This window comes from Pongo abelii, chromosome 14 (genome assembly GCF_028885655.2).
Source record: "Pongo abelii isolate AG06213 chromosome 14, NHGRI_mPonAbe1-v2.0_pri, whole genome shotgun sequence".
Taxonomy (NCBI): Eukaryota; Metazoa; Chordata; class Mammalia; order Primates; family Hominidae; genus Pongo; species Pongo abelii.
In genome coordinates, this window is record NC_071999.2 from 51,058,497 (window position 1) to 51,071,640 (window position 13,144).

General features: G+C 40.7%; 1 protein-coding gene and 1 long non-coding RNA gene across 5 annotated transcripts in view; one reads left to right on the forward strand and one right to left on the reverse strand.

The window, feature by feature from the left end:
• Positions 1-13,144, forward strand: part of LOC134759890 (uncharacterized) — a 106,555-nt gene that overhangs the window by 39,057 nt on the left and 54,354 nt on the right. For all 4 annotated transcript variants that reach the window (XR_010136768.1, XR_010136767.1, XR_010136766.1 and 1 more), the window contains 4 exons: positions 4,366-4,515; positions 5,788-6,910; positions 7,903-8,286; positions 12,841-12,968. This is a non-coding gene — a long non-coding RNA (uncharacterized LOC134759890). The remainder of the gene's footprint in view (positions 1-4,365; positions 4,516-5,787; positions 6,911-7,902; positions 8,287-12,840; positions 12,969-13,144) is intronic.
• CPB2 (carboxypeptidase B2) overlaps positions 1-13,144 on the reverse strand; it is a 52,994-nt gene that overhangs the window by 38,296 nt on the left and 1,554 nt on the right. The window lies entirely within an intron of this gene.

The following is a 13,144-nucleotide window of genomic DNA, read 5'->3' on the forward strand; positions in this document are numbered from 1 at the left end:
ATTACAGGTGCACACCACCATGCCTGGCTAATTTTTGTTTTTTTGAGTAGAGATGGGGTTTCACCATGTTGGTCAGGCTGGTCTCGAACTCCTGACCTCACGATCACCCGCCTCAGCCTCCCAAAGTGCTGGGATTACAGGTGTGAGCCACTGCACACAGCCTATTTGTCTATTCTTTAATGCCTTTCCAAAAGTTTTATAATTTTATCCATAAAGATGTTGCACTTTTTTTTTTTTTTTTTTTTGAGATAGAGTCTTGCTCTTTTGCCCAGGCTGAAGTGCAGTGGCGCCATCTTGGCTCACTGCAATTTCCACCTCCCTGGTTCAAGCGATTTTCCTGCCTCAGCCTCCTGAGTAGCTGGGATTACAGGTGCGCACCACCACACCCAGCTAATTTTTTGTGTTTTTAGTAGAGACGGGGTTTCACCATGTTGGTCAAGCTGGCCTCAAACTCCTTACCTCATGATCCACCTGCCTCGGCCTCCCAAAGTGCTGGGATTACAGGTGTGAGCCACCGTGCCCAGCTGCACATTTTTAAATCATGTTTCTTCTAACAAATTTGCCTTTTCGTTAGTAAATGATAACTTTTAACATGCCACCTCTAAGCTCCTTTTTGCTGAGATATAGAAATAAAAATGATTTTTGATGTTGATTTTCTATTCAGCTCCCTTGGTAGTTTTGATAATTTTAGTATAGATATTTGGGGGGACTTTTCTCTTTGCAAGTAATCATTATATCTGCACATACTATTATGTTGGTGCAAAAGTAATTGCAGATTTTGCCGTTACTTTTAATGTACTTAATGTACTTTTAATACATTCTACTTCTTTAATTTCAGTGCTTATAGAGCCCCTTTTCCCCTTCCTTTTTGTCTTGCTGTGTTGCCTGGACTCTAGTACAACATTGAATAGAAGTGGAGGTAAAATGCATGATTCCTAATTTTTAAGAAAAACCTTATAATATTTTACCATTAGAATGCTTGTTGTAGATTTTTGGTAGATGCCTTTTATCAGTTTAAAAAAACTCCTTGATCTTTGTTAAGGGTTTTTATGATGAATAGGTTTGAATTTTAAATGCTTTATATAAGATGAGCATATGGGTTTTCTGGCTTAATATCTTAATGTGGTGAATGATATCAATAGATTGTTTAAAAAGCAGACACTTGGTTGGTTTTCTCACCTTTGCTTTGTTGTATTTCTGTTTTGCAACTGTTGCTAAGGTTGTGAGAATTCTTGGTGATTCTTACACAGCCAAGGCAATAGATTAATGTGACTCAACATGAATTTACTTTATTTTCACATACCACTTAGAAAAGAAAGAATTTCTTAGCAAATGTCCTCATCTCTGCAGCTCTCCATCCAGTTTTATAGGTAAGTGATAAGGAGAGAAAGGAAGCAGTGAAGTGAGGGATTGTGGACTCTGTTAACGGCAATGGCATTCTCGAGTTTCCAGTATACCACTGAGTAACCTCTTTTAAATAAAAGAACTATTTTATTTAAATTAAAATTAAGCTATGTTGGTGGCATTTGCCAGCTTGGAGCCCCTTTTTTTTTTTTTAACTGAACGAGATTTTTCTTTCATTTGCAAACAAATATTGCCCTTGAAATATGACGATAGCTATATTTTAAATTAGAAAAAATGCTTTCCTCTTGCTTTATTTAAAACTAATCTTAGACTTTGCTTCCAGTTATACCCTCCTTTATGAAATAACTAAAAACCTGGACAAAATGTATGGAACAACAGCACTCAAGACATTAGACAACAGTAACATTTTGACTAAATGCAACATGGTGTTCTGGATTAGATCTCGGAACAGAAAAAGTGCATTAGTGGGAAAACTGGTGAAATCCAAAAAAGTCTGGAGTTTAGTTAATAGTAATATAAAAATGTTGAGTTCTCAGTTTTTACTAATACATCATGATAATAAAAAATATTAACACTAGGGTATATTGGGTGAGGGGTATACAGTTGTATTACAATTGGAAACTTTTCTGTAAATCTAAAAATATTCCAAATAAATCATCTTATTTAAGAAAACCATGTACCAATAGCTCTGAAAGCACAAAAGAGGTTATGATAACTTCTGTTTGTCGTTATTAGCAAAGGCTTCATAGAAGGGATGTCTGGGTGCATAAGAATGTCTAAGAGTGGGTAAAGGCACAATAGCAAGGGATAAAGGGCATTGTTGGAAAAATAGCTCTTGTTCAGTGTTGCCAAGTATAGGATACAGATGTTTAAAGCAAGAGAAGAACGGGAGCTAAACAGAAATGAGTGTGGGAAGTTATGTTTGTCCTCCCCTAGAGAAGGTCTTGAATGCATGCTGAGAAATTTGGACTTTATCTTGTAGGCAATTAGAAGTTAGAAAGGTAACATTTGAGCTGTGATTTATAGGGATAATTTTATTTGTTTTTGCTTTTGTTTTTGTTTGTTTGTTTGTTTTTGAGATGGAGTCTCGCTCTGTCACCCAGGCTGGAGTGCAATGGCGTGATCTCGGCTCACTGCAACCTCCACCTCCTGGGTTCAAGCGATTCTCCTGCCTTAGCCTTCCGAGTAGCTGGGATTGCAGGCGTGCACCACCATGCCCGGCTAATTTTTGTATTTTTAGTAGAGACGGGGTTTCACCGTGTTGGTCAGGCTGGTCTTGAACTCCTGACCTCAGGCAATCCACCTGCCTCAGCCTCCCAAAGTGCTGGGATTACAGGCGTGAGCCACCGCACCCACCAAGGATAACTTTAGCAAGGGTGGAGGGTGGCTTTATTTTGGAAATCCTGAGTAAAATATTCTGAATTCTGGAAATAAGTCTACGGAGAGACTTGATTATTAGAAGAGGGGAAAAGTAGCTAGACTGAGAAATTTTATGTCAATTTCTGGTACAAGTTTAGCATCAACTATTAAACCAATGATTAAAGACGTATGTTCAAGGATATGTATTACGGCATTATTCATAGTAACAAAACCTAAAAACCATGTGAATGCTCAGCAGTAACAGAATTGTCGAATGTTGGTAGTGTCTCCACATTCTAGAATGCTTTTCAGTCATTATAAAAAATGAGTTTGATTTATAACAGTTAACTTGGGGGCTTTAAATGACATATTAAGGGAGAGAAGCAAGATATGGAGAACTTTATGAAATATGATCCTATTTTTGGAAAAAATGTTAGACCTAAGATAAAGAAAAATTATATGTGTTAAAACCAGGAGAAAATTGTACATAAATAAACAACACATTGTTAGCTTTGATTTGGAGGGTGGAAAATGGCAATTGAAGGCTTGGGTAAGTGGCAGGGGAAGAACAAATGAGATTCTTTTTAAAAGAAAGGTTTCTATAGTACCAGTAGGAGATACAACATTCAACTAATGTACAATTATATACAGGGAGGTATAACTACGTGGAGAAATGTATGAAAGGATGATCACAAAAATGTTCATATTTTCCCAGGATGGTGAAATTTTAGTGTTTTCTCCCTAATTTTATGCTTTTCTGTATTATTTACTTTTTAAACCCAAAAGAACTCTTATTCTTGTATTTATTCAAGAAAATTAAATTTAAAGAAAAATCTCCTTTGACTGTGAAAAAGCCACTAACAAGCTTCTCAGTGATGCTGGTAACCCTCTCATCTCACCAGCACATTCCTTATTGGTTTCATAAACAGAATGTTCTCTGGGCTCTTGGAGTAGCATAGTCACCCAGGGGGTTTTCTAGCCTTACATAGCATTTTTATTCTAGTGTGCTCGATCTCTTTTTTCACCATCTGCCGCATTCGTTCTGACATTTCTAGCTCAGACGGTGCAGGCCATACTTTCTCCAAGCTTCCAAAAACCACCCTAGCAGCATGTTTGTACCACCTCTCAAGGAACTAACTAGAATGTTAAATTCTGTAGCATGGGTGAGTGCATCTCCTTTGGGGTATAGTCCCTTTCCTTTGTTAACATGCCCAGCACTTCCACAGCCAGCTTATGTTGTGACTACCCCAAGTTATTGGCTTGAAGGCCAGGAGGCGAGATGGGAGTAGATCCTGAGGGCTAACTATAGGACATGCCATTACAGAACTGAGCTCTCTGATACCAATGGAGATGTTAAGATCCCTATATAGAGAAGCCAGGCGGGAGGGCTTAACCACCAGTAACAAGTTGGGCACAGTTATTACAATAAGCAGTAAGGTCAGAGTGGCAGCCAGAGGACCATGACCCTCAGAAAATTGTGGAGTCGGTTAGGAGAACACAGAGTTCTTAGGGGCAAGATAGAGGAGCAGCCAACGAAAGGATTGCTCAATCTTTACAATAAAAATAAATCAAGGCTGGATAATGAGAGAGGCTGAGGACAGCTATCCTAATCAAAAGTCATAATCCATTGCCCTTTTCCAGATCTGAGCTGTTCTTAGACCCAGAATTTCTTGCCTGAAGGAGGAGTCAGGTCCCCACAAGGAAAGACCCTGCAACTGTATAAAAAAAGAATCTAAAAAGATCATGACTCCTTCAGTCCTTTCCCAAAAAGACCTATGGAAATTTCCTCAGGTAAGTCTGCACCCTGGGGAAAGGGTAATACTCAAATATTTTCAGGTGTGTTGGATGCAGGGTCACTATCCAAGTTGATTTTGAAACCTGGGTATCTGAAGTCCTAGCCTAAGACTAGCTCATAGGGGGTGCACCATGTCAATGGACTCCCCCATCATTATTTCCCTGGTCACCAAATGTATAATTGACATGAACATACTAGGTAGTTGGCAGAACCTCCACATTGTTTCCTTGACTGCAAGACAAGAGCTATCATAGTGGGAAAAGCCAAAAGGAAACTTCTGAAATTGCCCAACCTCCCAGCCAAGATATCAAAATTAAAAAAAAAAATTCATCCTTGGGGGGAAATGACAAGTATCAGTACCACCCTTAAAGACCTAAAATATGCAGGGATGGTAGATCCCATCAAATCCACATTTAATTTGCCATCTGGATCCCACAAAAAACAGATGGATCCTGGAAAACAACAGCAAACAATCAAACTCAACCAAGCAACAATCTCAATTGCAGCCATAGTGCTTGATGTGGCATCTTTGCTGTGGTAGAGTCTCAGGCATATGGTATTCAGCTATTGCGCTGGATATGCCAGTCGGAAAAAGCATCAGAACAGTTAACATCCACTTGGGACAGACACCAGTGCATATTTACAGTCTTGCCTCAGCTTTAATTAACTTTCTCACTCTCCAGCTGCAAGATGTGTACTTGATATAAGCCCCCAACTACTGTGCTCTGAAATCTGTCCCTGTGTTAGTGCTAATACCACATTTCCCACTGGCTGCTTGCAGCTAATAACTGAGTATGGTGGGGATACTAAGGGAGGCTCTTTCTACAAAACTGGAAACGCTTCTGGTGAGTGACTCTGGCTATAGGACTTTTTTTTTTTTTTTTTTTTTGAGACAGAGTTTTGCTCTTGTCACCCAGGTTGGAGTGCAATGGAGCAATCTCAGCTCACTACAACTTCCGCCTCGTGGGTTCAAGTGATTCTCCTGCCTCAGCCTCTCTAGTAACTGGGATTACAGGCACGCACCACCACACCCGGCTAATTTTTGTATTTTTAGTAAAAACGGGGATTCACCATATTGGTAAGGCTGGTCTCAAACTCCTGACCTCAGGTAATCCACCCACCTCGGCCTCTCAAAGTGCTGGGATTACAGGTGTGAGCCACCGTGCCTGGCCAGGACTCTTGGTTGGTTTTGCCAAAACTTTCTTAGAACTACACTACGACCTGAGATGTTCCCTACCTGCTTCCTTCCTTTCCTCTCTCCTCCGCAGGGGTTAAGTTTGCATTGCAGTCTCATGGCTCTCCCAGCCTCCTCCAGCCCTCTCCCCATTTCTTGCACCCAAGCATTTTCCTCAACACACCTCTTGCACAGCTAATCCCATCTTGGTGTCTGCTTCTCAGAGGATCATAACTGACACAAGTAGGAAGAAGAAGTCTGATACGTGGACAGTCAAGTTGATAGTGCATGGGTGCAAGTAAAAAATGAAGTGGGCTGGGCACGGTGGCTCACGCTTGTAATCCCAGCACTTTGGGAGGCTGAGGCGGGTGGATCACCTGAGGTCAGGAGTTCAAGACCAGCCTGGCCAATATGGTGAAATCCCATCTCTACTAAAAATACAAAAAATTAGCTGGGCATGGTGGCGGGCACCTGTAATGGCAGCTACTTGGGAGGCTGAGGCAGGAGGATTGCTTGAACCCGGGAGGCAGAGGTTGTAGTGAGCTGATATCGCGCCACTGCACTCTAGCCTGGGTGACAGAGGGAGACTCCATCTCAAAAAAGAAAAAAAAAAGTGAAGTGGTGCTGCATTATGGACTCACTCGGGTGACCGAAAGAGAGCAGAGAGGGAAATCGTCCCAAATAGACAGAGCTTCAGTGTTGCATCTCATCATACACCTTGGGTGGAAAAGGTGTTTCCAGTGTTAGAATATGCAGGAATTCATGGAGCGTGGCAAGTGACATGACTGGAAAACCCCTCAAGAACCTGGAAGAAGAAATCTTGACAGGTTGGAGACAAAGAGATTGGAGAAAGGGGGATGTGAATGGAACTATGAGAGTGGGCAGAAAGTGTGAAGATCTTTGTATCACTTATTAATGCCTAACCAGGAGCACTCACAACAGAATAGACATTAAACAGCTGCATAAACAAATGACTCAGCCAGTTGATGTCAGTCAGCCTGTGTCAACAGCCACCCCAATGCTGGCACAAAGGGCACTAGAACAGAATAGCCTGATGGCAGAGATAAAGTGTGCATGGCTCCAGCAGCACGGACTCCTCTCATTAAGGCTGATCTAGCTACTGTTGCTGCCCCATGTCTAACTTGCCAGCAACGGAGACCAAAGTTGAGCCCCGGAATCAGCACCATTCCTCAAAGAGACCAGCTAGTCACTTGGTGGTAAGTTGACTACATCTGTCCTCTTCCACTCTGGGTATGGGTTTATCTCACCTGCCTGTAGGGCCTCAGGCAAGCATCACCACACAAGGGCTTATGGGGTGTTTGACCCACTGATACAACATCTCACATAACATCCTATCAAATCATGGGCTCCACTTTACAACAAGGTAATTGCAGAAATGGGTCCATTATCATGGAATCCACTTAGCCTCTCACATACCACAATACCTAGTTGCTGCTATCCTTTTACTGAAATAAAAATGGTTTGTTGAAGGATCAATTGAGGTGCTAACTTGGAAGGCAACATCCTCCAGTACACACTTTAAATCAATACTCATATGGTGCTTTGTCCCTACTAGGTAGTATACATGGTTCCAGGAACCAAGTTGGAGTGTTTCCATTACCATCACTCCAAGTAATCCACTCGGAGAATTAGTACTTTAAATCAACAAATATGGACTCTGTACTTTTAAAAGTTCTGGTTTCCAGAGAGCATAGGAAGAGTTCCTCTAAACTGAAAGCTGTTGTTACTGTCCAGTCATTTCAGTTTCCTCATGCTGATCGATTATCAGGAAGGAGAGGAGTTACCATGGGTTTTCTAGCCATGCAGGAAGGGTAATTGACTCCAATAATCAGAAGGACATTGAGGACTGCACTTACATACTGAATGTGGCAGGGAAGAATATGTTTGGAATGCAGCTTAGGCGTTCTGTAATATTCCCTTGTCCAAATTTGATGTATACAGACAATTGCAGCAGCCATGGCCCAAGAGGGCCCAGTGACTATGACTCAGATCGTTGAGGGTTGAGGGTCTGTGTTGTCTCACCAGGTAAACCACCTAGAGTAGAAGAGGTGCTAGCAAAGGGTGAGGGGAAAACAGAATGGGCAGGGGAGAAGAGGAATGACAAGTATTGGTTATGGCCTCAAGACTAGCTGTAGCTGTGAAGGTTGTAGTTTATTTCACTAACGTTCCTCTTGTATATTTCCTTTAGGAAGAGGGACCAAGCAAAATCCCAGAAGAGTTGATCTCAAAGCTTATTTCATGAAGAAAATTGACCTGAGTGACACAAAGGGTTGGACTGTAGTAGATGTCACGTTTTGCTGCCTAGATCTCCATCCAGGGATGAACTCTTATTTCCTCAGCTTCTTTGTTTCCTCAGCTTCTGGGAGGGTTGGCAGCTGACATTCTCACCTGAGTCCCTTTCTAGGACTTGCCCTTGCCTGAAGAGAGCTGTGTTGCCCAACATGATGCCTCCTCCAAGGTACAATCCACACCCACTGACTAATAAACAGGGGTTACAAAGGCATGCCTGCTTGCCCCAATTTGGGACAACTTTACCAGGCCAACCCAGCCTCAAGGCTCTCTGCAGGAACAGGTGAGGCCATAGTTGTGACTACCTCACAGTTCAGTTTCTCCTCTGCCCAAGCCTTCTTCCTTCATTCCTCCACAGATGTTGATCCTGAGATTCCTTTCCAGTAAACTTCCTCCATGCAATCTTCATCTCAGAGTCTCTTTCCTGGGGAAACTAACCTGCAACTGATACAAATGCCTATTCTGTGAGATAAAACACTAAAAGTACAATGCGAGTGGTATAAATATTCTGCTACAGAAATACAAAGTCAGATATCATTTTTGACTTAGGTAGTCAGAGAATGGAGATATTCTGAGTTCGACTTCTGAGATAGTAGGATTCAATAGGTGAAGGGAAGATGAGATGGTATAAGACTTACATAGGCAGAATTTTGCTAAACGAATTGGAGATGAAACATCATAAGTGCAGGTGCACAAGTAGAAAAGTAAAATCAGAGCTCAAGGAAGGGGAAGTGATCCAGCTGGGCAGAAATATGGGGCCTATATAGAGACATACCAGGAAATAAAGCCAGGTCGAATGGCAGGGTAGGACCTGATTGTTAAGGGTCTTAAGTGCTGGGGTCAAGATTGTGGTCCTTACTTAAAAGTTGGTTGGGCATGATTTTGGGAGTTGTAACAAAAGATGTGGCAAACTCAAAGCTTCCTTTTCATGTAAAGTATAGAGAAGTGGAGGTTCATATCATTAAATCACTGTAATTTCAGTGTGAACTTCTAACAATTTGAGCTAACCATGAGATAGGACACCTTATCAAGCAATGAGCTCTCCATTATCTAAACAGAAGCTGAATTTCAAGTCCATGTAGAGGAAGTCTTGCGTTGACTAGAACATAGTATGTTTGGGGGGACTTTTCTTCTTTTTTACTGATATTTACTAACTTGGATATTGTGCTAAGTGCTTTACAGGTATTCTTATTTAATCCTCACAAGGCAGTATGGTAGATTATCTATTATATTGAAAATAATGGGCCGGGCACAGTGGCTCACGCCTGTAATCCCAGCACTTTGGGAGGCCGAGGCGGGTGGGTCAGCTGAGGTCAGGAGTTCAAGACCAGCCTGACCAACATGGTGAAACCCTATCTTTACTAAAAATACAAAAATAAGCCTGGCGTAGTAGCTCACACCTGTAGTCCCAGCTACTTGGAAGGCTGAAGCACGAGAATCACTTGAACCCACCAGGTGGAGGTTACAGTGAGCCAAAATCACACCACTGGACTCCAGCCTGGGCAAGAGAGCATGACTAGGTCTCAAAAGAAAGAAATAAAGAAAGAGAATAATGAACAAAAAATGCTGAGTGGACAGTATTAAATTAAAAAAATGTATTAAAGAAGGAGAAAAGTACAAAAATTAGTCAACAAGCAGAGAAAGAAAGAAAATATAAAGGCAAAAATGTATATTATCCAAATGAGGCCTCTTTCTTAAGAAGAAAAAATTGAGGAAATTCAAAACATAAGTTAGGAAATAGTGAGTAAAATTATGAAGTTAAAAATTCACCAAAAATTTATTGATAGGTCCAAGTTCAGTTTGTAGTGAACAGACTCTTCTTATGCAGAATTTGAGCAAAGTGCTAACAAAACAGAGTTAGGTAATGGGATGAGGGTCAGTCAGATCACTCTATTTTTGGAAACTGTTTTCATGACTGCTTCCCCTTAGTCATAGACAGGCTATATAAAAAGCTGTCAGAGTGGAAAGAGGGAAAGGATTTGTGAAATTTTTTTTTTCTTTTAGCAAGTTGTTAAGGTTCTATAAATCACCACCCTCCCAAAGGGATGAAGTTTCGGGGTGCACTCCCCTGACCTCAGCCTAGTAGGGGGACTTCCAGGAGATAATGAGAGAGTTTGATGTTTCCTCAAATTTATAGACACAAAGACTGGTGCCTGGCTTCTCCTGATAAAGCTAAACCTACATGCGGCTGGTCTCTAGTTGGCTAGATAGTAGTAGTTAAAATGAAAAGAAACACTTAATGTTAGATGCCGTCCAATAGGGCCACCTAAAGCGATGGAAGGTTCTCAGCAGCAAGAGCCCAGAGGTAGAAGCAAGACTCTTAGGGGGTAAGGATGGAGTGGCAAGTGAAAACCTAGACAAAGAAGCATCTGTCCTGGTCCAGAGGCTTCCCCAATAAAGATGTCTCACACAACTCTAAGAAGTTAGAACTCGAGAAAAAGACTAACAAGAAAAAGAGGGGTGTGTGTGTGGAAGAGGTGAGGCAGTTGTTTTCCTATAAATAATGTTAAATTAAACTACATTTGGTCTGAAGATGCCTCGTAACTTGAGTCGCTACATAACAAACTGCAACCTAACTTAGGAATATTTTTTTTTTGTACTAACGAGGTGAGTCTCAGCCAATCACAGCAGCTAAGCTACAGCCAATCCCATGTGGCCAACTGATCAGCCCATGCCCAGTAAGTCAACTGCTCACCTATAACTACTCAAGCTGCTTCTGGACCTCATTTCCATTTGCTGTTTATAAGTGCTGCCTGCCCACCTTGCTGAGCAGAACTCTCTGAACTTCTTTCGTTTTTGAGGGTTACTTGATTAGAAAATTGTTCTTTGTTCAATTAAACTTTGCTAAATATAATTCTTTTAAAGATTTTCTTTTAACAACAAAGATGGGGATATTTGAATGATACCTTGGTTGGAGCTGACATTCTAGTTTCTAAATTGAGGCTATTTGTATTTTTAGCAGGACCCAAGGACTGTCACTTAAAAGCAGGCTAAAAAGCCTTGAAATTTTCTAACTTTCCATGCAAGAGCAGTGATAGATAACCCCACTACGCAAAATGTCATGGGGCCATGAGAGACAAAAAATAAAGCTGTGTTTCAACACAGTTTATAATCGTGTTTATAATCGTGTTTATAATCTGTGTTTATAATCGTGTTTATAATCTGTTTATAATCGTGTTTATAATCGTGTTTATATAATCGTATGTATATAATCGTGTTTATAATCGTGTTTATAATCTGTGTTTATAATCGTATCTCTGAATGATACGATTATAGCACTTACACAATAACCACTTGAGAAAAAAGAACAGCCTTGCACCAAAAATAGAATGAGAAGTACAAGCACAGTGAAGTAACAGGTCACTTTACACAAAAAGTAAAGTGAGACTCAAAGGGGACGAGCAAATTGCCCAAGCCTGCATGGGTGATAAGTAGCAGATCTGGGGCTTTAATCCAGGTCCTGAGCTTTTAATACCTATGCGACACTTCCTCTGTTCCTTCCCTTCTGAGAATGTGATTATGTTCATTGGGGTGTATCTCCTGCTATGGTTTACAGGGGAGGGTTCACACTTTCATCGTTCTGAAAGATTATTTTGAATTTAAAAAGCTGGCAAGATGTCTCTGAACAATGGAACATAGCCCAAGGCTGCAATTTTGTTGCACACATTACAGTGTTTTAAGGCCACTGGTGGCCTGTTCTTTGAGATGAAAACAATACATCAGTAGGAGCTAAGTGAAAGAGAGTAAACTGGTCTCCTGGTACCCAAATAATATGTGAAGTCAACAGAGGAACACTTCCTGTGGTCTATTAATAATTCAGAAGCCCTTCATCCTCAACCCTCCTCCACTCTCTAATTCCTAAGTCTTCTTCCTAGTGTCTCTTACTTCCTCTTTCCAAATAGTCTGGGCTGGCAGTCTGCATTTAGGTAATCACTGCACAATACAATTACTGATTCTGTTTACAAAGATTCTTGCTAGTATTTTATTTTTACCCTTTATAGTGTTTGGCTTTTAAAAGCAAATGAATATGGAGTCATGATTTTTTGGCTGCCTTTCTCTTTGGCATATGATATTTATGCCTTTAAAACTTGTTGTTGTTGTTCCAGGGCATTTCACTGATGAAATTTATCAAAATGAACCTACAAATCAGCCACTAAGAAACTGCATGAATAAAAACTGTTAGTAGGAAAATGATTATGACAAAAAAAAAAAACAACAACAAAGAACAGCTTTAAGAAAAAGCCAGACCGTTAGCTTTTTTTTTTTTTTTTAGAAGGGTTGATATTCTCAACCCCAGCAATAATTTATCAAAGTCTGTCGCCCTGAATGAAATTAGATTTCCTTTTTAGCTTCAGGAATAGGCCATTCCTGGAAAAGTGGAGCACAGAAACATTTGGTTAAAAAATTTATTTTTACTCACAGAAAGAGTAATTTGCAATGTTATTTCTAGTGAAGGGATGGGAACCAGGATTCAGATATTCATCTGTCTACAATACTGAGGTCCTCTTACCTCCTCTCCCCTGCAAAGGGACCCTCGCAGTATACAAAAGTATTAAATATTTTTAATGTGATATTCTTTGGTTAAAATATAGTCACATTCTCATTCCTTTTTTCAAGCATAAGTATCCGTCAGATTTCAGAGTATAAGCTGAAGCAACAAATAGTAAGAAAACCCACGCATGAAGATATGTTCTCACTCATTTTTTTTACTATTTTATTGTTGGCTACTTCTTTTATTTGCATTATATTTAGTGTCACTAAGCTGCTATACATGTACTCATTTGAAGAGATGTGCTAAAGCTTTTGGTGTGTTTTGCTATTGATTATCCTATCCAAGAGTTTGGGTTACTCTACGATCAAGATGGCGGTCTGCGGTGAGCCCACCTGCTCACCAACCTCTGCAACAACCAGCTGAGGATAATTGCACTGGGCTGACGCCAAGGCCATGATTAGATCTGCTAGTGGGTGAGAACCATGAGACTGAACCTCTAATCCCGAACCTCTCTTCCAAGCTACTTTCCAAACCAACTGCTGCCTCCAACTCCCTTTGACTAAATCTGACCTCCCTTCAAACTGGCTCTCTTCCTAATTTCCAGATTTTATAGAGGCAATGCTGTGCAGTGCATGGAGTTGAAATGAGG